We start from the raw sequence: 27,200 nt of genomic DNA on the forward strand, positions 1-27,200 counted from the left end.
CCTAAGCCAGAGAAAGATGCAGCACTGAAAGAAAATTACACACCAATATCCCTGATGAACATAGATGCAAAAATCCTCAATAAAATTCTGGCCAACAGAATACAACAACACATCAGGAAAATCATCCACCCAGACCAAGTGGGATTCATCCCTGGTATGCAGGGATGGTTCAACATTCGCAAATCAATCAATGTGATTCACCACATTAACAGACTGCAGAAGAAAAACCATATGGTTATCTCAATTGATGCAGAGAAAGCATTTGATAAAATTCAACACCCTTTCATGATGAAAACTCTAAGCAAATTGGGTATAGAAGGAACATTCCTCAATATAATCAAAGCAATTTATAAAAAACCCACAGCCAGCATCCTATTGAATGGGGAAAAGTTGGAAGCATTTCCACTGAAATCTGGCACCAGGCAGGGATGCCCACTCTCACCACTGCTATTTAACATAGTTCTGGAAGTTTTAGCCAGAGCCATCAGACAAGAAAAAGAAATCAAAGGAATACAAATCAAGAAGGAATAAGTCAAACTATCCCTCTTTGCAGACGATATGATTCTGTACTTAGAGGATCCAAAGAACTCTACTAAGAGACTATTGGAACTCATAGAGGAGTTTGGCATAGTGGCAGGATATAAAATCAATGCACAAAAATCAACAGCCTTTGTATACACAAGCAATGCCATGACTGAGAAAGAACTGCTAAGATCAATCCCATTCACAATAGCTACAAAAACAATCAAATACCTTGGAATAAACTTAACCAAGGACGTTAAAGATCTCTACGATGAAAATTACAAAACCTTAAAGAAAGAAATAGAAGAGGATACCAAGAAATGGAAAAATCTTCCATGCTCATGGATTGGAAGAATCAACATCATCAAAATGTCCATTCTCCCAAAAGCAATTTATAGATTCAATGCAATCCCAATCAAGATACCAAAGACATTCTTCGCAGATCTAGAAAAAATGATGCTGAAATTCATATGGAGGCACAAGAGACCTCGAATAGCTAAAGCAATCTTGTACAACAAAAACAAAGCCGGAGGCATCACAATACCAGACTTCAGGACATACTACAGGGCAGTTGTCATCAAAACAGCATGGTACTGGTACAGAAACAGATGGATAGACCAATGGAACAGAATTGAAACACCAGAAATCAATCCAAACATCTACAGCCAACTTATATTTGATCAAGGATCTAAAACTAATTCCTGGAGCAAGGACAGTCTATTCAATAAATGGTGCTGGGAAAACTGGATTTCCACGTGCAGAAGCATGAAGCAAGACCCCTACCTTACACCTTACACAAAAATCCACTCAACGTGGATTAAAGACCTAAATCTACGTCCTGACACCATCAAGTTACTAGAGAACATTGGAGAAACCCTTCAAGATATTGGCACAGGCAAAGAATTTCTGGAAAAGACCCGGGAGGCACAGGCAGTCAAAGCCAAAATCAACTATTGGGATTGCATCAAATTGAGAAGTTTCTGTACTGCAAAAGAAACAGTCAGGAGAGTGAAGAGACAACCGACAGAATGGGAAAACATATTTGCAAACTATGCAACAGATAAAGGGTTAATAACCAGAATCTACAAAGAGATCAAGAAACTCCACAAAAACAAAACCAACAACCCACTTAAGTGATGGGCCAAGGACTTCAATAGACATTTTTCAAAAGAGGAAATCCAAATGGCCAACAGGCACATGAAAAAATGTTCAAGGTCACTAGCAATCAGGGAAATGCAAATCAAAAGCACAATGAGGTTTCACCTCACCCCAGTTAGAATGGCTCACATACACAAATCTACCAACAACAGATGCTGGCGAGGATGTGGGGAAAAAGGGACACTAACCCACTGTTGGTGGGAATGCAAACTGGTCAAGCCACTATGGAAATCAGTCTGGAGATTCCTCAGAAACCTGAATATAACCCTACCGTTTGACCCAGCCATCCCACTCCTTGGAATTTACCCAAAGGAGTTTAAATTGATAAAGAAAAAAGCGGTCTGCACCCTAATGTTTATTGCAGCACAATTCACAATAGCCAAGACCTGGAACCAACCTAAATGCCCATCAACGGTAGACTGGATAAAGAAATTATGGGATATGTACTCTTTAGAGTACTATACCGCAGTAAGAAACAACGAAATCCAGTCATTTGCAACAAAATGGAGGAATCTGGAACACATCATGCTGAGTGAAGTAAGCCAGTCCCAAAGGGACAAGTACCATACGTTCTCCCTGATCGGTGACAACTGACTGAACACCAAAAAGGAAACCACCTGAAGTGAAACGGACACTATGAGAAATGGTGACTTGATCAGCATAGCCCTGACTGCTAATGGACAACTTAATACATTATCCCTCATAGTAGTTTTTTTGTCTGTTCTACTTAATATGACTGGTTTAATTCTGTAATTATCACACAGTTATTCTTAAGTGTTGAAAATTAACTGAAATGTGATCCCTGTTAAACATAAGAGTGGGAATAAGAGAGGGAAGAGATGTATAATTTGGGACATGCTCAGGCTGACTTGCCCCAATTGGTAGAGTTGGAAACATACCAGGGGATTCCAATTCAATCCCATCAAGGTGGCATGTGCCAATGCCATCTCACTATTCCAAGTGATCAATTTCAGTTCACAATTGATCATAATGAAAGGACTAAGAGTCAAAGGGAGCACATAAACAAGTCTAGTATCTGCTAACACCAACCGATAGAATAAATAAAGGGGAGAGTGATCCAACATGGGAAGTGAGACACTCAGCAGACTCATAGAATGGCGGATGTCCTAAATAGCACTCTGGCCTCAGAATCAGCCCTAAAGGCACTCGGATCTGGCTGAAAAGCCCATGAGAGTATTTCAGGCATGGAAAGCCAAGACACTCTGGCAAAAAGATCTCTGTGAGTGAGATCCCAGTGGAAAGAACAGGTCTTCAAAGAGGGAGGTGCCTTTCTCTGAAGGGCGGAGAGAACCTCCACTTTGACTATGACCTTGTCTAAACAAGATAAGAGTCGGAGAACTCAAGGGGCTTCCATAGCCTTGGAAACTCATAACTGGTGCATGGGGAGATTACTGATGCCATAAACAGGAGTGTCAATTTGTAAAGTCAACAACAGGAGTCACTGTGCACTTACTCCTCATGTAGGATCTCTGTCCTTAACGTGCTGTACACTGAGGCTTAATGCTATAACGAGTACCCAAACAGTATATTTCACTTTGTGTTTCTATGGGGGTGCAAACGATTGAAATCTTTACTTAATGTACACTAAACTGATCTTCTGTAAAAAAAAAAAAAAAAAAGAAATTATCAATTCCCAACTTGACTCTCACTGGGATTAAACATGACAATAGGTCTGATCTGATTTCATCATCATTTAAAAAAAATCATCTATTATTTTTCACTTTATGTTTCTGTGTGGGAGCAAACTGTTGAAATACTTAAGGTATACTAAGCTGATCTTCTGTATATTAAGATAATCGAAAATGAATCTTGATGTGAATGAAAGGGGAGAGGGAGTGGGAAAGGGGAGGGTTGTGGGTGGGAGGGACGGTATGGGGGGGGAAGCCATTGTAACACATGAGTCGTACTTTGGAAATTTATATTCATTAAATAAAAGATTAAAAAAAATAGGGTTAGAACACTGTACTTGTTAGGTGTATAATACATCTGAGTTGTTTAATGGACATGAACCAAGAGGAAATGAAAAAGGGGAGTGGAAATAAGGGTGAAAATAGAAAATGAAAGGATCAGTACTTATATATGTATATTGAAACAATAAAAAAAGCCTGAAGATGACTCGAACAGTATAATATGGGGGAAAGTGTGAAGAAAAATAGGTTGTTAAATGACTTAAAATATAAAACTTAAATAAGCTAAATTTATATTTTTAGAGTTTTTTTTGACTACAGAATTGAGGATTCAGATACATTTTTCTGAATAATGGTCCCCATAGCTAAATTTTTTTGAGTGCCACATTTGCCATTGTGCGATTTAGATTATTTAATCCCATACAAGGTGGGTGCTGTTGTCTCTATTTTATAGAAGAATGGCTCAGAGAAATTCAGAAACTTGCCTAGTTTAAAGCAGCTATGACAGAGCTGGGTGTGACCAGATCTGATGCTGAAGCCCATGCTCTTTCTAGGCGGCTGTAGCCTCATTGAACAATTGTTCATAGAATTTCAGCTCTTTAAAGGAGCCTCTCTATGGAGATTTGTATTTCCCCTATGGAACAGCTATGTAAGTAATTCTGTGTCGTCTTCCCCCTACCACCAACACCCTTACAACTAGGACTGGCACCCATATGGGATGCTGGCATCACATGTGGTGGCTTACCCCACCCATGACAGCAGCCCCAGGATGGGGGACTTTCTATAAGGTGAAGACAGCTTTAGAAGGCCATTCCTCATGAGGAAACTTAAGAAGGCACCGTATTTTTCTGGAAGTAGTATCTGGGTATTGGGCAAAATTGTGCAACATTTCAACGCCTACACATGGGCTGAATTGCCCACACTAAGCCACCAGCCTTTGATTTCCTTATCATTGTTTTTTTCTTTAAGAAGGTACCATCTTAGAAGCAGAGAGTGAACCCTTGCCAGATCGTAAATCTGTTGGGCCTTGATCCAGACTTCCCGACTTCCAAAACAGTGAAAAATGAATTCCTGTTCTTTTTTGGTCACCCAGGTCAGGGTCTTTTTACGGTAACCCAAAGGACTGGAATATCCTGGAATGTCTTCTCTTCCTCCTTATGATTTGAACAGTTTTGGAAGGCTATAGATTTCACAGTTTGCTCTTACTTTGACGTCTGCACTGGACTATATCAGCCCACTACTGTGCAGCTTTCCAGTGTTACTGAGGAGCAATCTGATGATGAACTTCAGGGTAAATGATGAAAGAAACCTCCCTCTCAGCTCTATGGATATGAACCATGCACCTGATGGTGACTTGGCAAGCATAAATTTTGTTGTCATTATGCCAGTGAAGTGGTACCAACGTGTTGAGACCTAGCATGTTAGATATTCTGAGTGTAGGCTTGAGGAGTCCTACCAAAGCCAAGAGTTATTTACAAATTTTATACTAGAAATGAAAAGCCCATTGAAACAGCCTTCAGGTGTCAATTTATCAAAACCTAAATATCAATTACTATCACCAACTTAAGCAAAAAATTTTGGGGGTCCTTTCACTTTAACCAAGTAAAAGTTTCTTCAGAAAACCACCATGGTGTATCCCCAGCTGTGATTGTTCTGTATCTTGCTCTGACATCAGGGGAGCCATTGTTATGTCATTCCAACTGTCTTAACAGTTCCCTGGCTTGGCCTCAGTTCTTGTTCAGTTGGCCCAGGAAGTTCTGTGGAGGCAGCCTGAAGAACTTGGTTGACATTACTGGTTTTCCCTTGTCTTGTCGTTTGTATTGTTGTTTTGTCTGTCTGATCTCTTTGTTCTTTTTACTACATTGGTTCTTTTTTTTTTTCTATTTGTTTTATTATTTTTCTATTTTGTCAATTTCTCTCCGCTGCCTATTTCTACTTTGTATTCTTGTGTATTTACTTTTTTTCATTTTTTTTTATTTTCTGTTTTGTTTTTATTGTTTCTGGCTAAATGTATTTTATGCTGTTTTCACTTATTACTCTTGCTGTGTCTCCCCCATGTTTTTGATTTTTTCTCATTTTTGATCCTTTGATTTAGATAAGATCACTGTAAGACTTACTGATTAGAATTGTTGCCATAGTTAAGATAGTTGTTGTTTCACTTTACCATTTTTAACATCCTGTGTGTTTTCTTTTAATTCTTAATTTTGATACAACTGATTTTAGTGATTAGTATACTGTATTAGTATACAGTATTAGTATACTGTAGTTCATATCATTAGCATTATCTGTTAGAAATATTAGCATACTGTGTCTTCTTGATTTTTGTTTCACAGTTTTTGTTGTTAACTCAGGTGACTAGTAAGTGTTCCTAGTGTCAGACTGCAGGGGTGGGAGTGTTGTGCCCAGATCGTTAGATCCCCACAGAGTCCCCCAGAGAGTTGATCACACTGAACTGCAAAAGCAAGGTTTATTCGGGAGTACAAAGCCGCAACAGGGACACCATCCAACCAACCCGCGCAGCGAAGGAAGGAGTGAGGCCCCGGTGTTTGGGAGAGTTTTTAAAGGAAAAAAGGGCTACATCAGCAGGAAAAGAGTTACATATAGCATGGAAGCTATACATTACATATACATTACAGCGGGGACTTACAGCACAGGAGCTTTGGGTACAGGGAGTTACTTTGTTTAGCAATCTTTACTGTGCTGTCCTTGGTCTACCGAGCTAGCTGTCCCTGGTAAGCTTTGATATCTTCGGAATGCCTGAATGCCTGCTTTTACAGACTCTGGTCTGTTATGGGAAACGGAGGCTGCTTTTTTTATTGTTTTAAAATGGAGTCACTTTGGCTCTTCATTCCCCCCCTTGTTTTTGTACATATTAGAAAAAACCAATCATGGGTTTTGGACTGACATTTTATAGGTTTTACAAACATTTAAGGGTTTATATTGGGACTGTTGAACCATTAATTGAATGGTGCCCAATCTTTGTTTCATAAGCTGTACAAGTTTGTTAACAATGCAAGGGCCAAAGGTTAAAATTAAAATCCAGAGAACAAGGGGCCCTATGAGTCCTGATAGACTCAAACCACCCCGAGAGGCCTCTTTTTCATTTTGCCAACCCCTCCCTAACTTTACCCAGCCATGTTATCTGTAATTAGGCCCGAGTAATCAGCGTAAAAGCAGCATTCTTTTCCAGAGTGGCGCACAGCCCACCACATCAGTCCCAGAAGTCCAAGAGGTGCAGAGGGATGACAATCCATCTTCAGAGCCACCCCTGTTGACGTGGAGCAAAGAGGCACTCTTCATTGCCATGGGGTGATGTCTTAAGCCACTGTCTCCTGGGTGGGGAGCCGAGCACATTCCTGTAGTAGTATTTGGTTGACCAACTGGTTACCGAAGGCCTTGGTTCGCTCCATAACCAGCTGTAAACACTTAAACAGACACTGTAGTATAGAGACAGGATGAGAATAAAGCAGATTCCAGCCCAAACCAGGAGAAAAGCCACTCATTAGTGTGGGAGAGGATTATCAGTACACACGTTGGGAGTATAAATACCAATCTACTACATAAAACAAAGAATTCACAGAAATCCTCAGTGTTTAATTTCTGCTCTACTTTTATACACAGAATAATGACCAGTTATTTGCAGCATGTCTTTTAACTTTTTAACTTTGTGCATTTACTTTTCCCGAACGAAGCGGAGCTGCTGTTGCTATGTGTAACTGAGACAGCAGTTAATATTTAATAGGAAACACTGCTCACAGAACTAGCCAAATTTACCTAATAATGAATTATCTTGATAATGGAGAGTAGATACCATATGCACTAATTACACAGATGTTAAAGTCACAGTTTTGAACAAGGTAATTTACATTTTGAAGTACACTACTTACCGTAATACTGTTTAAAAGATACTACTGCTGCCCCCACAGGATACGTACAGAATGTCTGTATACCACTGACTTTAATACGCAACGAAATTACAAAGGAATGAGGCCAAGGAGTGGGCCAGACAGGGTCCAGAACAAAGGACAGAGTTGCTATTAGAGGAGTCAAGAAAGGTGTTGTCCAAGTTATAAATAAGTTTTCCGATTGAGAGGCAAAGAGAACCTGATAAAAGGGGCTTGATAATAACCTGGTGGCTTTAGGCCTTGTAAATTAAGGGACCTAGACCTATCTATCTTTTTACATAGGGTACATTTTAAGGGAGGTGTGAACCTCCTTGGGGAAGGCACTCTGTTAACTTTGATTACTTACCTGGCCTGGGAGGAGAGCTGGCCAGGTAAAGGTAGGTGGCATCTCCAACAGCAAATTTAAAGCTCTGTCTGCAATGTCACTGACCCTACTTGGCCATTCTCTCAACAGTGGCGGTCACTTTGAAGGCTGGGCTAAGAGAAGGGCTTTTCAGCTTAGAGCCAATAAAATCTGTGGCTCTGACCTGAAGTCCTCCAACTCCAGGGCAGGTCCATTTCCAGTGATCCAACTCATGGCTGGCAGAGCTGCCAAGGCTCTTTATAAGCTGACTTCTGCTGAAGCCCAGGCTTACCACATCGAATGCCACTGCAGTGGCCTGGCCTGTTGGGTCTTCCTGAGGGCAGATCACTGTTCAGAGCTGCCTGTAATAGGCCTGCCACCCATCTTTACATTGCTTCTGATGTCCAGTTTTCTTTTCCTCCTGGTTCTTGTTAAAGTAGACCAGAGAATGCAAGTCAAGGGAGTGCTAAGTCCCATCTCTATTTTTTGTTGTCTAGAAGTCCAGAGTTATAGGCATGTTTCTTATGAATATTTAGCTGGGCTGAGTTACTCTGATTTCTGAACATGGTTGACCTTTAACAGAACTGACTTATGTCCTTACCCAAATAGCTATGCAAGGATATTGCCAGATTGTCACTACAAAATCTTACCAGTTACCAGCCATGCTTAAAAAACCTTGCACCACCAGAGGCAAAACAGATATGTTACTCTGTGTGGTGTTGCCTGGCAGTGGCTTTAATTTTCTACGCTAGTCTTTAATCCAAATAATTAAGTAATCTCACAAGGAATAATCATATATGGCAATAGGGTCAAAAAGGCAGGGCAGTTCTTTCACACACAAACATTTTAAGAATAATATCAAATGAAAACTTAGCAAGGAGATTCAATTATTAGACAACAACTTAGGAAATAACCTACCAAAAGGTCCAATGTCCTTCACAAATTTTAAGAATACATGTACTCGGAAACATCTCTTAAATAACCAACATGGTGTAGCTTGTTTAACCAGCAAATTTAAGCACAAGTATATAAAATATTTTCAGGTTTTTTTTTTCTTTTAACAAGTTTACAGAGGTTTAGGTTACACAAATTTTCGATCAACTTTAGCCTTTTAAATTTACGGGAAACATTCTGTTACAGATTACAATATAATCAAGCTCTACAGCAATATGTAACACTTGAAATAACTTTCTTGTATACAGAACATTTAGACCAGCAGAGACATTAGAAAAACACACATAAATGCTACAGAGGAGTTGATTAGATAGATGCATTTAGTTTCACAGCAAACTACAGGGTCACATACATCAGAACAATAAAGCAGTTTCAGTGATAATTGTTAGAATCTTTAACCTTTTTTATAAATCACCAATTGATTTTAATTACTTTCTGATCTTAGTAACCTCAGTTAAATATACTTTTTTCCAGTTGGTACCTGTAATACATTATTGGCTTTATCAGTTTAGAGAGTCATCCCAAAGTACTGAATACAACAGATGTAGCTGGAAAAAGTTCACTGCAACCTATAGGAGGACAGTTAAACACAGAACCAACAATGCTTTAGTTTTATGAGCAGTAAATCTGATATACAAAACTGTGATGACAAAAGACCTTAAGTTGTCATATTTAAAATTACAAACTTGTTAACCAAGAAGAGACACTTGTTTACTTTACATAGCATTTTTGAAAGCACCTGTAGGATTTTACAAGGCACACTTAACTCTTCTAGGCCTCTGGGGCCCCTTCACCAAGATGACCATTATGTTCAGTAACACTAGATTACCAGACTTTATAATTTTCAGACATTTGTATCAATACTATTTTATATCATACATAATACAGGCCAAATTTGATCACTGTTACAAGGTAATTATTTAAAGGTTTGAAAATAAGCACATATTTAAATAACCCATAGCTCTTAATAAAAACTCAGTTGTTTTTAAACAATTAGAATTCAACAGACACATCAAGAGAACATAATAGATTAATTTATTGCTCTAACAGAGAATCAGTAATAGCTTTCATGTCCAAAAATTTTTTTCTTATAACTTTGTGTGACTTTTACACACCCTCTTTAACTTACTTGAAAATTTTATTTTTATACTTGTGATGTTTTTCATCTGTCAATTTTCTTGCTTTACATTTTGAAATAACCTATTAAAATATTTAAATCAAGACAACATTTTTGAACAAGGTAACACATCAAATTTCAGCATTAATTACTTGTAAGTGATGTTGAACTATTTTTATATGGACAATCCATGAAAACATGTTAGCAAATTCAAGTAGTTTTTTTATAGACATAAAATGTTGAAAGTACCAAAGTTTACATTTAGACACTTATGTCATTTTGTCTTCACCCAATTTAAATTAGCAGTTACACCTAAATGACTTAAGATGCTGATATTATATATCTGTATCTGAATTTAATTAAAATTAAAATTGTATTTATCTAAAACAAGTTTTAATTACCTATTACTGTTTCATTGAGTACTGACCACCCAGAAATTTGTTAAAACAAATTGCAAAATAAGTTCAGCAAGTTACAAAGCAATATCTTCTGGCTTGCACGAGATAAAACAGAAGAGCCATCAGAAGGGTGGGATACCCGATTTGTTTCATTGATAAGACAGGGAGAGTAGACTTTGGACCAGACCTGGTTCTAAGGTAAAGTTCAAATTCTGAGATAAGGCAAGGGGGAGGAGAGTTACCCAGTCCATGGGAGTGTAAGTCCAAATTCGAATTTTGCACAATCTTGTGCGCTGCCACTTTGAGACCAGCCAACAGAGCCTGGCAATAGACATGGAGTTTTTCCTTTATAGAAATTAACCCAATTGTAATTGTCCTTTTTAACATTTACACTGTTCCAACATGCCAGAGCCTGTTCACCTTGGAGACCTGCTGAGGATATGGGTATGGCCCGCCGTGAGATTTCCACCCTCTTCCCCAGATTTTTAAGGGCCACCGCCGGCCTCCCAGGGCTCCCGCTGGCTTCTCCACGCTTCATTGAATTTCTTTACTTCGACATTCAGAGCACTGGGCAGAAATCACATCGTGTCAACACCCGCCACCGGGAAGAATGATTGTCGCGTTACTTGTTCAGCAAAGCTGCTGGCTATGCATACCTCACCAAAGGAGACCCCCTATTATGCTTGTTGGCATGGAGTTAAATGCTAGCTCTCTTGTCCCATGCCCCCTGACAAATCCCCTGTCCTTTGAGCAGGGGGTGTGTCAACCAACGTCTCAAAAATAGGTAATACAACTCTACTGCCTAATCGGTCTTACTGCACACCTGGAACTGCTTGTTCCTATGCCAGCATCTATTAACCCGTACCATGAGAAGCGATCAAACCTGCTCCCCTGTTTTGTTGCTTCCACAGATTGAAATTGCCTTGGCTACTAGCCCCTTCCAATTCCCCTCACTGGAAAAGCCCAGATAGCCCAGATGCCAGCCCTTATCCCCTTGCTTGTGGGGTTGGGTGTTTCTGTTGGGGTGGGTACCAGTGTGGCTGGGATCTCCGCCTTTTATCTCAACAACCGATTACATTCTCAGGTTGTTGGGGACCTGCGAGAAATAACCCAATTGCTTAGAGTCTTACAGGAACAGATCTCCTCCCTGGCCTCAGTAGTCCTTCAAAACAGAAGAGGATTGGATTTACTAACGGCAAAGGAGGGAGGCCTTTGTGTCTTCCTCAAGGAGGAGTGCTGCTTTTTTGTTAACCAATCTGGAGTCGTCCAGGATCGAATTAAACAACTTCAAGACAGCCTTGAAAGTCGCCAGCGTCGCCTAATGGACTTTTATAATGGCTGGGGAGGGATGTGGGGAGAGTGGCTGCCCTACTTCCTGCCGTTGTTTGGTCCAATCACTGCCATAATTGCACTTCTGCTCATAGGCCCCTGCGTGGTTAACGCCTTAGGTTCCTTTGTTAGAAAATAGCTTTGTTCAATCCATGTCAACCAGCTGGAATTAAGGTACAAGGCCCTTGTTAGTCAACAGGATACCCCCTGGGTTACTAGCCAAACCTCTCCGCTTACCCTCTCACTTCCTAAATAGGGTGCTGGTAGCCAATGATGGGTAAGATCCCCCAGGAATGGTCAACCTAAGACAGGATGGCCAGGCCCTTGCTCCTGGCTTCTCCAATGATGGGCAACTTCTAGTTACTGGAGGGGGGGACAACCTAAGACAGGCACGGTTACCCTCAAAGTAAAAGAAAAGGGGGAGATGCAGGGGGCTCCAACTGAAAGGAAACAAGGCCGCTAAGCCTTTGCTCGAGTTTGCCGCACTTCCGAATTCCAGTGACAGCATTTCCAACAACCCAAGATGGCCCCCGGGGGAGGTACCTAGCCTGACAGGAGACTTCCGTACTCGTGAACAGTTTATGTCCTCGGCTGTGATAGGCCCTTGAGGGTGTGCCCGGCTCACGTCCTGCCTGACCTTTCAGCTGGTTGGCTCGGTTCCCTTGTGCCTTGGACAGCCCCCTTTTTATGTCTATAAAAGCTTTTCCCCCTCCCAATAAAGTCGAGAACCCAGCTGCGCCCTGGGCATTGACTGATCTCCCGGCTCTGGTGTGGTTCCTTTGCCGCCAACATTCATCATCCCACTTGGCCCCTGAGATCCCCAGGCTGGCCCTGAGGAGCTCCATTGGACCTGCTGCCCCGTAGTGAGCAGCAGGCAGAAGCAGAAATAATGAAGGGGCTGCATCACCCTCACATTATAAAACTGTTGCAGCTAAGGCACACAAAAGAGAGAGACTACATTTTTATGGAGTATGCTATCAGGGGGGGCCTTAGGTGGTACATGATAGAGCAAGGCTGCCTACAGGATGAAGAGATACATCAGCTGTTTAACCAAACTTTATTAGCTGTGCATTACTGCCATGAGCAGTGTATCATGCACAGAGATCTAAAATTAGAAAATCTCCTTCTAGATGCCAATCTAAATATTAAGTTGACCGATTCTGTGCTCACCTGCAAATTGGCTGATGGAGAAAACCTGAAAGATTTGTGTGGGACATTTGAGTATTGTGCCCCTGAGGAATTCTTAGAGGAGGAGTTCAGTGGGTACAAGGCCGATGTCTGGAGTCTGGGTGTGGTCCTGTACACCATGGTGACATGGTCACTACCTTTTGATGGGGAGGATTTTGTGCAGCTGAAGGAAAACATCCTGTCCGGACTCTACCAAATTCCCACCTATGTAAACCTAGAGCTTAGTAACCTGTTGGAAAGGTTACTGACCCATGACCCGGAAGTGAGGCCCACAGTGGCAGACACCATGGGCTACCAGTGGCTCAGTGTAGGACATGAAGTACCTGAAACAAGTGAAGGGTTTCTGTTTTTCCCCCAGGAACAGGAAATACAGGAATTCCCAGGGGGCCTATGCGCTCAACTGTGCCTTAAATGCCTTAAATGGGATGACCCCTTGTCTTCTGTGCCACACTGGGTGAAATCCCAATAGCAGGGCTACAGCATGCAAGAAATACGTGGGCATAGTGAAGTGGAGCCTTTAGTATCTCCTCAGTGTCCTGAAGCTCTAAGGTCTTTTGAGGACCTGGGATTCCAGCTGGACCATAAAGCAGGCTCCCTGCCACCCAGGCTACAAGCCAGTGCCTTGTCCCCAGGACTTCAGAAAGGCCACAACAAAGTGAAGCCCATGCCTCATGCCATCCCTGGTGTTCAAAGCTGTCCCATTCTCCATTGCCTCCAGGGACACTCAACAGCAGAGCCCATGAGTGTGCTGCTTTCAACTCCCAACCACTAATACTTGCAGAAGACCAATCGGGGCAGAATCCTTGCCATGGGACTCCCAGTATGAGTAGCAGTGAGTCCTGCAGGACAGATAGTTCCCAACTGGTCATGTTGACAAGAATCCCCACTGCCTGTGCAGTCCTCAGCCAGGATCCTCTGACCTCCCTCTCCACCACACTAAGCACCAACAGCAGTGAGGATGATTTAGAAGTCAGGAGCTGCTCCCAGGCAGCATCAGAGAAACAGAGCATCCCAGGCAAACAGCAGGAGGAGGAGGAGGTGGAGGGAGGAGGCAGGGACCTCAGACACTCAGGCTAAAAAGAGCAAGGGTCGCCCAGGGATTGGCAGGAGTATTGTCAAATTCTTCACCTGGATGTGTTGTATCTGGCCAGCCCCAGAGGAAAGCCCTTGAGTCCAGAAAGTGGCCTCTCAGTAGCCTCTTGTGAAATGCCCAAGAGAAGGGGCCCTTATATGAGAAGTGAAACAATGAAGGGTTATTCATGGAATCCTGTCTGGGAGGAGGGAAGGTGAGGATGCAGTAAAAGAAATTACAGGCAGAGAGGGAATATACTGTCCCATTTTTCAGATGGTCAATAAGGTAACATTTTTACATGGTTAGGGGTTATGACCATTTCCCAAGAGAGAAGATACAGAAATGTGGTGTTTGATTCTGTTTAGAAAATGAATCCATTAATATAACTCCCTAATTATACTTGTACCCAGGCCTTATTGGACCCCTCCCTTAGTCCCCCTCCTGGCTAGCAGGAGTATCATTTTCTCAAGAAAACCTACTTTTGCTTTTGCTCCCCCACCCTCATCATCCATGTTGGGATTATTTATTGCTGTGAGACAAAGAATAGACTTGAAATTCTTGCAGCATCATTGGTGCCATGACTTGGATGGACTCAGATACATTGGAAAGGTGAGTAAGGCAGACTGTTTCTCTGGTTTTTGTTGAGGGACTATGTAAATATTTAAATATCAACCATACAACTGGTACTCCATATTGCCCACAACCCCAGGGAATGATAGAGCGAGCCAATCAAACATTGAAAAGTATGATGGACAAATTTACGGACGAGGTACAGACTACTGAGGCTCAATTACAATTGGCACTAATAGCTCTTAACAAAAAAAGAAGGGGAGGAATAGGAGGATACACCCCAATGGAGAGATATTATTATCAACAATGGACTGCTTCTAATCAAAAGCTACCAGTACAAAAACTACATGCAGAAAAATATTCTTGCTTTTACAGATTACCAAACAGTAAAGACTGGAAAGGGCCCACTGCCATCCTTTGGAGAGCAGAAGGAGCAGTAGTGATCAACACACCTGAAAAGGGGATTATTAGCTTGCCCCAAAGACATGTTTGGATGGTTCCAGCTCCAGAAGACACAAGTTAGAGATTGGACAAGAATAGACCACAGCCCTGCCGGCGCCACGGCTCACTAGGCTAATCCTCTGCCTTGCGGCGCCAGCACACCGAGTTCTAGTCCCGGTCGGGGCACCGGATTCTGTCCCGGTTGCTCCTCTTCCAGGCCAGATCTCTGCTGTGGCCAGGGAGTGCAGTGGAGGATGGCCCAAGTACTTGGGCCCTGCACCCCATGAGAGACCAGGATAAGTACCTGGCTCCTGCCATCGGATCAGTGCAGTGTGCCGGCCGCAGCACGCCAGCCGCGGTGGCCATTGGAGGGTGAACCAATGGCAAAGGAAGACCTTTCTCTCTGTCTCTCTCTCTCACTGTCCACTCTGCCTGTCAAAAACAACAACAAAAAAAGAATAGATCACAGCCAAATATGTTTAGCTTATAAATTAGAAGATTCATACGAAATCCCCCATGGAAATTTAGTGAAAAATTGTATGATCATTGGCCATGGACTAGTGCTATTCTAACAACCAAAGATCCTAGGACTATAATAACAGAAAATGGAGAATATGGGAAATTTGACAGGGATGTTAGACCATTAGCAGAGCAACGGTGGGTACCTGGAATGTATGGGCTTGCTTCGAGGGCAACTAGTTGCTGGTATTGCAAGAAAAGTAAAAATTGGAAAAAAGTGATTAGAACAGGAAAATTGGAAGAAGGTGTGATATGCAGAACATTTTTGGTGTGCTGCTTAACACCTCAAGGAACACTGAAAAGATTGGCAGCCTCAACATAAACATTGTAACAACCACTAATTTTCCTTCTGAAGCATGCACACATAATGGAACCTTTGGATAGTTCGCCTATAAGGACATATATAAGTGTTGATCTTACCTCAAGACTTGGGAATTTCCAATTAGGCACTAATGGAATATCAATTGCAATTATCCTGTCAAAAGAATTCATGTGTTTGTAAGAAATGTAGATACCACTGTCAGTTGTGCTTTTTACAGAAAGAATTAGGGATTTCATATTCCAGAGCTAGGACTAAAGAACTACAGAGATGGCGACAGCAGCAGCAAATGGAGAAATGTACATTAAAGGAAGAGAAGCAAAAGACCTTTATGAACAGTATATATTTAAACAATTAAGTGAGGAAGAAAATACACCACTTGTAAATCCTTTTGAGGGATTGTCTGAGGACCAACAAGATGAATTAGTAGCCTGACTACAAGAACATCTACAACAGGTAAAAGAAGAATTAAAGAGATGGGACCTAGATAAAGGTAAGTTAATTGAAGGCAAGCAAACACTTAAACAATTTAAAGTATTAGGTAACTTAATGAGATTGTGGGAAAGATTTGAACTACCTATGCTCAGAGCTTACAGATTGATAATGACCATTATCATCTTAATTGTATTGCCCAATGTAAAAACAGAAGAACAAGTGTCAGGCTTAGTCGAAAACCCACCAGCCTATACATACCTTGATAATGTACCCTTTACCTGTGAATCAAACATACCAAGGTCAGGATGTGAGCCCACAGGGACTCTATCTCTCATTAAGACAAAAGTAAAAAATTATACTATTCCTTGGTTAACCCGTGCTAAGGAATTGGTGGATCTTAGAGAAATTTAATAGAGCAATTTTTCTCTAGCAACTGTAAAAGGTCTAAAATAGAATGTGGTAATTATACTTGTCATGCACACAATAATTATACAAATTGGACATGCAGTGGTGTAGTACCAAAACTGACAGGGCCCTTAAATCTAATAACAAAACAAAGTATATCCTTTTGACTGATGCAGGATCCATGGAATGTATAGACATCACAGAGATTAAGAAAAATACTCCCTTAACTTGCACAATGAGAGGATGCCCACTGGAAGGAACTATTTATGAAGTGTGTGATGAGTTAAAACAAACAATGTTTGAAGCAGGATTAAGTAGACTGTGTGTCAGACCCCCATTTGCCTTAATTAAATGCTTAGAATATAAGACATATATAGCCTGAACAGAGATGACAAATTTTACTGGGGAAAGCCTAACTGTACTTCGTGGGTAGCAACAACGTGCACAGAAGAAATACCTTTCTTAGGGCCAGATCTAACCCTATTAGGATTAGAACATTCATATTTAGAACCATATGTTAATAATACTAAGGAGAGGATGGATTACTCAGAATGGGAAACTGCATTTGCCCATGACATAGATCCCAGTCTTACTATAACAAAGATTCAGGGGCATATCAATTGCTCCTGGGCAGCTGTAAAGGACTCTTTAGTGTGGATGACCTTCAAAAAACAGGGGAGTCCAATTAGGGGAGGGACAAGAAAAGGATCTAGAGAGAATTAGTCATGTAGAGTGTTCCTTCTATTATGAAAATGAGAGTTACTACCTTAATGAATCAAACATTCTCTATAAGTTATCAACTCCAGACTTTGGATATACCATGTATATGAACGAGACATATAAAATACAATGGTCAACAATTCGAGATGAGTTTTCTGTGTCTTTTATTTGTAAAAATGGCTCAAAGCATAGATATATTAGATGCAGACCTCCAAGTAATAATCAATCAACACATTGTTTTTGGCAGGCAGGATATGAAATATTCCACAAACATTTTGTAAAAACTCCAGTAAGGGAAGACCCAGGAAATTGGACATGCAGAACCGAAGGGGAGGTATTGTATACTAGATGCACACATCCATTAGATTATAAAAAGGAGATCGGTTGTTATATAAGGGACCTGGAATGGGAAGAGAGAATGATAACATTCTTGGCTCCACATATGGTGGTAAAGGCAACTCCATTCACATATGTACCAGTAAATATGTCTGATTTGACTATAGCAATAAAACCGATGTGCAAAAAAAAAGACTTTGGAGTAACAGCAGCCATTGTCACTACAGCAGTGTCAGCAGCCACGGTAGCTGGCATTGTGACTGGAGTACTGGCTCTAAGCACTACCCAAATACAGGGAGATGCTTTGGAGTCCCTCCTGAAGATAATTCAGGAGCAGTGGGCTCAGCTAGGTGAGCAGTCAGCACTGCTTAAGACACATGCTATGGGGCTCCAAATGCTCGAAGCATGCATGGTACAAATAGAACAAATAATTACCATATTAGCTTTGGAAAGAGAACTCAAGTGTGAAACTACTGGAAGAGTTTGCATTACCACCATTCCGTGGATCAATCTATCCATTCCTAATGCAACACAACTAGCTGATATGTTCAAACACAATCATTCTACCTGCCTAGAGTGGGTAAATGCAACCGCTCATCTGAGGCTAAGAGAGCTCTACATATAATACAGCTTCAAAATATAGCTGCATTTAAGGTAGGTAAGGTAGGTCAAGTCAAAACAGTGGGACAGACAATAAATACTCTGACTGACACAGTTTCCTCTTGGCTCCCATCCTGGAAATGGTTTAAAATAGGAGCAATATTTTGTATAGTCCTTGTATGCTTGCCTATCTTACAGCACCTCTTCCCAATTGGACAAAATTTTGCCAAGGGATATCTGGCCCTCCGAGAGGAACCCAGCCCACCAGAAATAGAAGAAAAAGAAGACCTCGAATCTGGAAATCAATCCGGGATATGCTCAAGAATGCTCATCCCTTTGGCCCAACGGCTCAACGGGCTTTACAGGGCTATGAGAACATTTAAAGAAAAAGAAAAGGGAGGACTTTTAGGGATCCATTTGCGAATAAACGAAACTCATCATTTATCAGGGAAAGAAACTGTGCTGTAGCAAAGCTTGCAAGAGGAAATGGCCTAAGCGCAAATTGTTGTTATAACTACGTAACCATTGCTGCCATGACTATGGGGAACAAAGGGAGGGAACAAAGGCAGGGCTGACCCCAAACAAGTATACATAAGAAGACCCTCAGACGCTTGTAAATAAGAGCCCTACTCAGCCTCCCTCCTCGGTCCATAGAGCCTAGTGCCCCCTGGGAGAAGCTCCTGGTCTGTAGAGCCTAGTGCCTTCAGGAGCCAGCTGAGTGGCCTTCCCTCCTGGTGCTGGTGAAACAATAAAGAGCATTTAACCTGATTCTTCTCAGTCTCCTCTGTGAACCCTTCATCAGCGTCCTGGCCAGTCGTTGGTGGCAAAAAAGCTGACAATCATCAAAGACACATGAAAATGGAAAGACATCCTCTGTTCATGAATTAGAAGGATTAACATTAAAATGTTCATATTCCTTAGGAAATTTACATATTCAATGCAAGTCCTATCAAAATACTAATGACATTTTTATACAGTCAGAAAAAGAAAATTCTAACATTCATATGGAACTACAGAAGACCCAGAGCAGCCAAAGTGATCCTACACAAGAAAAAATATACAAAGCTGGGGGCCTGGAGGCATAACAATACCTGATTTCACAAAGGTCTAGTAAATAAAATAGTATGAAACTGGAATGAGATGAATACAAAGATCAATGAAAACAGAGAAAAAAAATACATAAATACAAACATACATACGTAACAGCTAACTGATTTTTGATGAGAATCCCACAGTCTTTTCAATAAGTGGTGCTGACAATACCGGATATACATATGTAGAAGAATGAAATTAAATGTCTATGTTTCACCACACATAAAAATCAACTCAGATGGATCAAAGACCTAAATCTGAGACCTGAAAATACAAAATTGCTGGAATAAAACATAGGGAGACATCTCTTAAGAGTGGTAGAGGCAATGACTTTTTGGTTAAAACCCCAGAAGTTCAGGCAGCAAGAGTAAAACTAGATGAATGGGACTACAACAAACACTGAAGCTTCTGTACAGCAAAGAAAACAGTAATAGAGCAAATAAACAACCAATGGAAAGGGATAAAATACTTGCAAACTACTTATCCAACAAAGGATTAATATTCAGAATATATCAGGAACTCAACAAACTCAAAATCAAGCATCCAATGCAGTCAAGGAATGGGCACAAGGGACCTAAAAAGACAATCCTCAAAAGAAAAAATACAAATAGCCAACAAATATATGAAAAAAACTATTACTACCCATCAGAGAAATAAAGATAGGGGCTCACATTGTGGCACTGTAGGTGAAGCCTCTACCTGCGGGGCCGGCATCCCATGTGGGCACTGGTTCATGTCCTGGATGCTCTTCTTCTGATCCTGCTCTCTGAATATGGCCTGGAAAGCAGTGGAAGATGGCCGAACTGCTTGTGTCCCTGCAACCACGTGGGAGACCTGAGAAGCTCCTGGCTCCTGGTTTGGTTGGGCTCAGCTCTCGCCATTGAGGCCATCTGGGGAGTGAACCAGTGTATGGAAGACCTTTGTCTGCCTCCCTCTGTGTCTGTTAACTCTGCCTCTCAAATAAATAAAAAAATCTTTAAAAAAAATGCAAATCAAAACCCCAAAGAGATATCACCTCATAATGCTAAAATGCCTATCATAAAGAAAAAGTAAAAAAATTCTCCCAAGTGTCGGGAGCAACTGGGAGCAACTTGGACTAGACTGTTACTGGAATTAAGACTTATTCTATGCATCTGCTCTCCCACAATATGGCGCTGAGAAGGGAGTAACAACTTCTACGCAGCTGCCTCTCGCCAACTTGAGTGATGACCTGCAGGAGCTGATCCTGCTCCTGATTGGAGGAGAGCAGCGTACTCAGCGTGTGGGTAGCAGAGTTGGGATTGGTGGAAGAGGACTATAAAGGAGGAGAGAGACAACATGCACCAGGAACATCTATGAGGAACATCTGAAGGAACACCTGAGCAGCCCCCGAGAGAGCCGGCCGGCGGTGTGCTGCTCCCCCGCAGAAGTGGGGAAAGTGGCAGGGGGAACCGCCCTTCCACGGAGGTGGAAGGGACGGTAGCCAACCCGGGAAGAACCAGCAGCAAACCCGGGGAGGGCCGAGCAGATGAAAGAACAGCGCAGGGTCCTGTGTCGTTCCTCCAGGAAGAGGGGGAGTGACACCCAAGGATATGGAGAAAGGAGAACTCGCATTGGAATCCAAATGAGTACAACAACTGCAGCAAACACCGTGGAGATTTCTAAAAACTAAGAACAGAACTGCCATATGACTCAACAATCTCAATACTCAGTATACGTCCAAAATCATGAAATCATTGTATCTAAGAGATACCTGCTCCACCATGATTACTGCAGCATTGCTAACAACAGCCAAGATATGGAATCAACCAATGTATCCATCAGCAGATGAAGACATCAAGAATTTGTTGTGTATATACTAAATGGAATACTATTCAGCCATTTAAAAATGAAATCCTGTCCTTTGCAGCAAAATGTATGCAACTGGAGGATATCACGTTAAATGAAAAAAGCCAGCTACAGAAAGACAACACATGCAAACCTTCACATAAGCAAGCTAAAACCCTGAATGCATAATGGTTAATAAAGGATGGCAGGCACTATGGGGGATGAAGGGAGTTTTGATGAAGGGCACAAAATCAGTTAGATCAAAGTTCCTATTGTTACACAGCACAGTGAGGAGACTAGCTCACAATATCCTAGGATGTATTATATGAACATACAGAAGAAATTCCAAGTCTTCCATCATAAAATATTGACAAAGGAAGGGAAATGCTGATTATCACATTTTTCATCAGGACACATTGCAGACATGCACCGAGACATAACACTGTAGCCATTAGGTAGGTGACATTATCATTAATGTCAAAATTTTCAGAAAACAGAACCATACCATGAACCAGCAACACCACCACTGGGTACATGTCCCACAGAAAGGAACTAGGTAGTTCATGTATCTATAGTCTCATGTTTGAAGCACATTTTCAGCCATGAAGGAAAAAACAGGGAGCAGCCCGGTGTGGTTATCAAGGATAATAAGCACTTACCTCTTGCAACAGCAGACCAATAAAATCCACCCGCCAGGTGGCATGTGAGAGTAATCACCTCTCCAAATGCCACCACGGGAGAAAAAGGAATGATGGAAGTTTTGTCTGCAAAGCAGGCATTCCTGGGGGACTTTCCAACTGAGTTGGATGGAATAGGAAAACCACAATCAGAAATCCAAAATGACAGCCATAAGATGTCTCCAAATCAGATATGCCTGGGTCAAGAAACTCATTCTGTTACCACAATAGGAAAATGTCCCCAAATCAGATATGCCCAAGAGTTCAAACTCATTTTGGTACCACAGTCTCCACTATGAGGGCAGGGATGCAGAAAAACTAGACTGCATTTTTGTCTCACTAAAAGGGAATAGTATTTTGGCAAACAAAATGAGTTGAGAGTTCATCAGACAAAGGGGTCAAGAGTTTGTTGCATATATATGAAACAGAAGACTATCCAGCCATTTGAAAAGAATGACGCCCTGACACTTGAAGCTATTTGTATGGAACTGGAAGTAAGTGAAAACAATACAGACATAAAAAGACAAATACTGTACCCACTCCCTCACAAACACAAGCTAAAACAATCGAGGGCCAGTGCTGTGGCATGGTAGGTTAAGGCTCTGCCTGTGGTGCCAGAATCCCAAATGGGCACCCACCAGTTCATATCCTTGCTGCTCCTCTTCTGAACCAGCACACTGGTTATGGGTTGAGAAAGCAATGGAAGATGGCCCTAGTGCTTGGGCCCCTACATCCACTTTGGGAGACCCAGAAAAAGCTCCTGGCTCCTGGCTTTGAATTTGCTCTGATGCAATTGTTGCAGCCATTTGGGTAATGAATGAGCAGAAGGAAAACATCTCTCTATCTCTCCCTCTCTCTGTAGCTCAGCTTTTCAAATAAAAGGAAATAGATCTTTAAAATACACCTATCTGAATACATAATAATTAATAAGGGATGTAAGAGATTGGAGGGAAAAATGCAAGGAGTTTGGATGATGGGGACCAAATCAGAGTTAGATCAAGGAGTAACTTTCTAATGTTACACAGAATAATGGAGAAGATAGCTCACAATAACTGAGTATGTGTTGAATGAACATATAGAAGAAATTCCAAGACTTCAATCATAAGTACTGACAAATAAAGGGAAATATTGATCATCCCATTTTTAATCAGGACACACTGCAGACATGTACCAAAATGGCACACAGTAGCCCTTAAGTATGTACAATTATTATTTTCAAAATTTTCAAAAAAATCTTTATATGAACTAGAAACTCCATCACTGTGCATACACCAAATGGACAGGAACTAAGTATTTCAGATACTTTTCGTCCCATGTTTAATGCACCAGGGATGAAGTACTTAGAATCTGATGACAATTTCAGCCATTAACAAAGAAGCAACGAGAAGTCTGGTGTAGGCTTACATAACAGTAAGTACCTGCCATTTGCTACAACAGGTTCAATAAAATCCACTTGCCAGGTAGCATGTGAATAATCACCGCTCTAAATGCAACCATGCGAGAAGGAGGAATGACAGTTTTGTCTGTACTGTGGGCATTCCTGGGAGACTTCCACAACTGATTTGGATACAAAAGATAAGCTACAAGCTCAAATCCAAGTTGATAGGCCTATGATGTCCCAAACCACACAAGCATGGGAGGCTCCACTATGAAAGCAAGGATGCAGATAACATACAGTGCAGTTTTGCTACATTAAAAGGCAGTCGAATTTTGGCAATCAAAATAGCTGAGTTGGTCCGTGAGGATACGCCAGTAGCAAAGATATCAACAGTGATCCACCAAAGGAGGTACTCCAATGTAAGGGTATGCATGGTCCAGTTTCAAGCCACACAAAGGCCATTAGCAATTGGTGATGTCCCTAGAATTGGTGGACATGTGAATTTCAAGATGGCCTTGAGTGAGGGTGGACTGCTCAACAACAAGTAGGATGATCACAAGTTCTGCCCCTTGAGACACATGACACTACCCCTGTATCTGGAAGGAGGTATCTGATGTGAGATGACTGATGGTGGGTCTCCAAAAAGACAGTGTCTGACATCCTCAATAAGGACATAGACTCCTCAGGGTGTGGGTGTGTCTGGTCTCTGAAAATACCACTTCCATTTAACAAGAGATTCTCAGGGGCTGGAGGCCAGGACCCAGCTCATGATGCTGACGGAGGTAGTCCAAACTCTGTGAGTCAAACAGTAGTGTCACTAAAACCTCAGAGTTAATTTGAAATCCTGTACCCACGTGACCCTCAGAACCAAAAACTATCCATAGAGTAGTCCTTAGCTTTTTCTTTGGAAGTATGCCTGACCAAGGTGCATCCTTGTGGGTGACTGGTGAGATAGGTGGGTCTTAGGGTTCACTAGAGGTGAAGAAATTGGTGTTATCAGAAGGTGAAAATGTGCTGGGCTTCCTTGGTTGCAACTGTATCACTGAGGAAAAGGAGATATATGTGGATTTGTTGGGGATTTTTTCTGAATTCGTTTTTCAAAATATAGACCAAAAATTTGAGGTTGCAAGATCTCATCTCGTATGGAACTAAGGTCCATAGCCACTTGGACAAGAAGTCAGCTGCTGATGTTTGAGGTCCATTTTTCCTCCTCCTCTTGATTTTCAGTTGAAACGATGTCCTCAACATAGTGTCACAAGTGGATGCTAGGTGACAACTGAAGGCCAGCCCGATCCTGTTAACCGACCATGAGCCCTGGAGGACCACAGAAGCAGCCCACTGAAAGTCTCATAAAGGTGCACTGTTGGCCTTTAAATTAAAAAGTAAATGGTGGGGCTGGTGCTATCGTGCAGCGGATTAACACCCTGGCCTGAAGTGCCAGCATCCCATATGGGTGCTGGTTCGAGATCCACCTGCTCCACTTCCCATCCAGCTCTCTGCTATGGTACAGCAGGTAAGGCTTCAGATAACAATGCTTCCATTTCATATTGTCATGCCCCAGCTACTATACTTCCAGTCCAGCTTTTTCCTAAGGTGCATGGATAGACAGTGGGTGATGTTGGAAGATCTCAGGACTCTGCAACTCATGTATGAGGAGATGGAGTTCCTGCTCCTGGCTTCACCTTGGCTAATTGTAGCTGTTGCAGCCATTTGGAGAGTGAGGTAGTGGATTGGATGATATCTCTATGTCTCTCCCTCAATATTTTTTCCAAATAAAAATCACTGAAATAAAACAGTGGCCAAGGAACTGTGACAGAGTTGTTAAGATGCCATTTGGTTTACCCACGCCCCATATCAGAGTGCCTGGATTTCAGTATAATCTTCCTGCAGTCAGATTTCCTGCTAATGTACACTCTAATGGAGAGCAGGCATTGGTCACTTACTTAGGTCTCTTCCACTAATGTGACAGAGCTGGATGGAGTTCTTGGCTTCTGACTTTGGCCTAGCCCTTCCATAATGTTTGCAGGCTTTGGTGATGAGGCCAACAGATGGAAATATCTTTCTCTATCTCGCACTACCATTCCAATAATCAAAAATTAAAGGCTTGAATACACTGTATTGGCACGGCAATTAAAGACATCATTTTTGGTGCCAGCATCCCATTACACAGTATCTAGGATCAATACCTGTCGTGCATTCAAATCCAGGTTCCTGCTTATGCATACCCTGGGAAACAACAGAGGATGGCTCAGATACTTGGGCCCCAGCCACTCAAGTGGAGTGATCCAGCCAATGGGAAATCTGTTTTCTTGTCTTTCAATGAAACATAATGAATAATGCTTAAGTAAGCAGATAAATGATTCCACTGGGTCCAAGGTAGCTTGTTGGGGACTGTCCAAGGGGCAGCTTTGCCATTCAGGGGTAGTGGCTGCACATACTCGCTGAAGAATGCCTAACAGCCTCAGTAGCACTCTTTTGTTCTTAATTGTACACCGTCCATTGAAATAAAGATGCTCTTGCTGTAGTGTGGTGTTTCACATGCTCTGGACACCCACTGCAGTAGAAAAAGGGACAGTTTATGTTCACCCTCTGTGCCAACATGACACCATCTGTTTGTGCTTTCCAGACAAGTTGAACAGGATCTTGATGTAGTTCAGAGAGAGCTGCCAGCTGCCAACTCTGTTGCCCAGTGATTTATAGACTACTTCCTGTCAGGAACACAGCAAGGTTGCCCTTTTCTACGTGTCCCTGTCCAGTCTTTGAGCAGGCTTTGTGTCTCCATCCACAGCAAGGGGTGTACATCTGTGTGGACTTTCCTTGGTGTCTGAGATATGGCACTTCACCATCTGAGACAGTTGCAGACAAGGCATCAACTTTTTAACCATTTCCTGGGTGGTACTTAGCAGCATGTGAGGGGCAGCCAGCGGTCATCTGGTGCATCCAGACTCTGCATTACCCAGGTGGAGGTACAAATGTCTGAAATGATCCCATGAGACCATGTTACTTAGATGCTGCTGCCAGCAACACTCTGCACACAACCTTGAGTATAGGCCTTCCCTTAAGAAGCCTCACTGTCTCACTGGGAGTCTCTGGAGGGACATGGAAAGCCGTGATAAACCAAAATATTGAGGTTGCAAGCTCTCATCTCGTATGGAACTAAGGTCCACGCCCACTTGGTCAAGAAGTCAGTTGCTGATGTTAGAGGCCCATTTTTCCTCCTCCTCTTGATTTTCAGTTGAAACGATGTCCTCAACATAGTGTCACAGGTGGATGCTAGGTGACAACTGAAGGCCAGCCAGATCCTGTTAACAGACCATGAGCACTGGAGGACCAAATAGCCCACTGGAAGCTGGGTGGGTGCATGCACCCATTAGCAATGGCAATCCACAGGTCTACCAGGTACTACTCTAATTCCCATATAGCAAACGACAGAGAAATTTTCCAAAGGTAACCTTTTTGACATGCTCTTATATTTATGACATTAAATATTCCTCAACACAACTGTTAACAATAACTGAATTCAACAACACTGTAGAATACACGATGCTGTGCATGGAAAAATCTAAACTCTCCACCAAAAAATGGTTCAGGATGAAAAACCAATTCAGTGAAGTTACAGGTTACAAATGAATATACAAAAACAGTAGCTTTTTATATTCTAATAACCAACTTGGCAAAAATGAAATCTAAAAATTAATCCCATAAATGATAGGGACAAAAATAAAACATTTAGGAATAAATGCAACCAATTAAGTGAAAGATATCTACAATGAAAATTCTTTTTTTTTAACTTTTATTTAGTAAATATAAATTTCCAAAGTACAGATTATGGATTACAATGGCTTCACCCCCTATAAATTCCCTCCCACTCGCACCCCACCCATCTCCTGCTTCCTCTCCCATTCCATTCACATCAAGATTCTTTTTCAATTATCTTTATATACAGAAGATCAATTTAGTATATATTAAGTAAAGATTTCATCAGTTT

At 41.7% G+C, this 27,200-nt stretch overlaps 1 long non-coding RNA gene across 2 annotated transcripts in view; it reads right to left on the reverse strand.

Moving 5' to 3' along the window:
* Positions 1-5,845: 5,845 nt before the first annotated feature.
* LOC149120491 (uncharacterized) overlaps positions 5,846-27,200 on the reverse strand; it is a 66,144-nt gene continuing 44,789 nt past the window's right edge. Inside the window, exon 3 of one of the 2 annotated variants that reach the window (XR_016226037.1) lies at positions 5,846-7,045. This is a non-coding gene — a long non-coding RNA (uncharacterized LOC149120491). Of the gene's footprint in view, positions 7,046-19,539; positions 26,515-27,200 lie in introns of those variants that run through there. The other variant, XR_016226036.1, reaches the window with a different exon arrangement.

The sequence above is a fragment of the Oryctolagus cuniculus genome, chromosome 19 (genome assembly GCF_051225735.1).
Source record: "Oryctolagus cuniculus isolate XC-2025 breed Fujian yellow rabbit chromosome 19, ASM5122573v1, whole genome shotgun sequence".
NCBI classification, from domain to species: Eukaryota; Metazoa; Chordata; class Mammalia; order Lagomorpha; family Leporidae; genus Oryctolagus; species Oryctolagus cuniculus.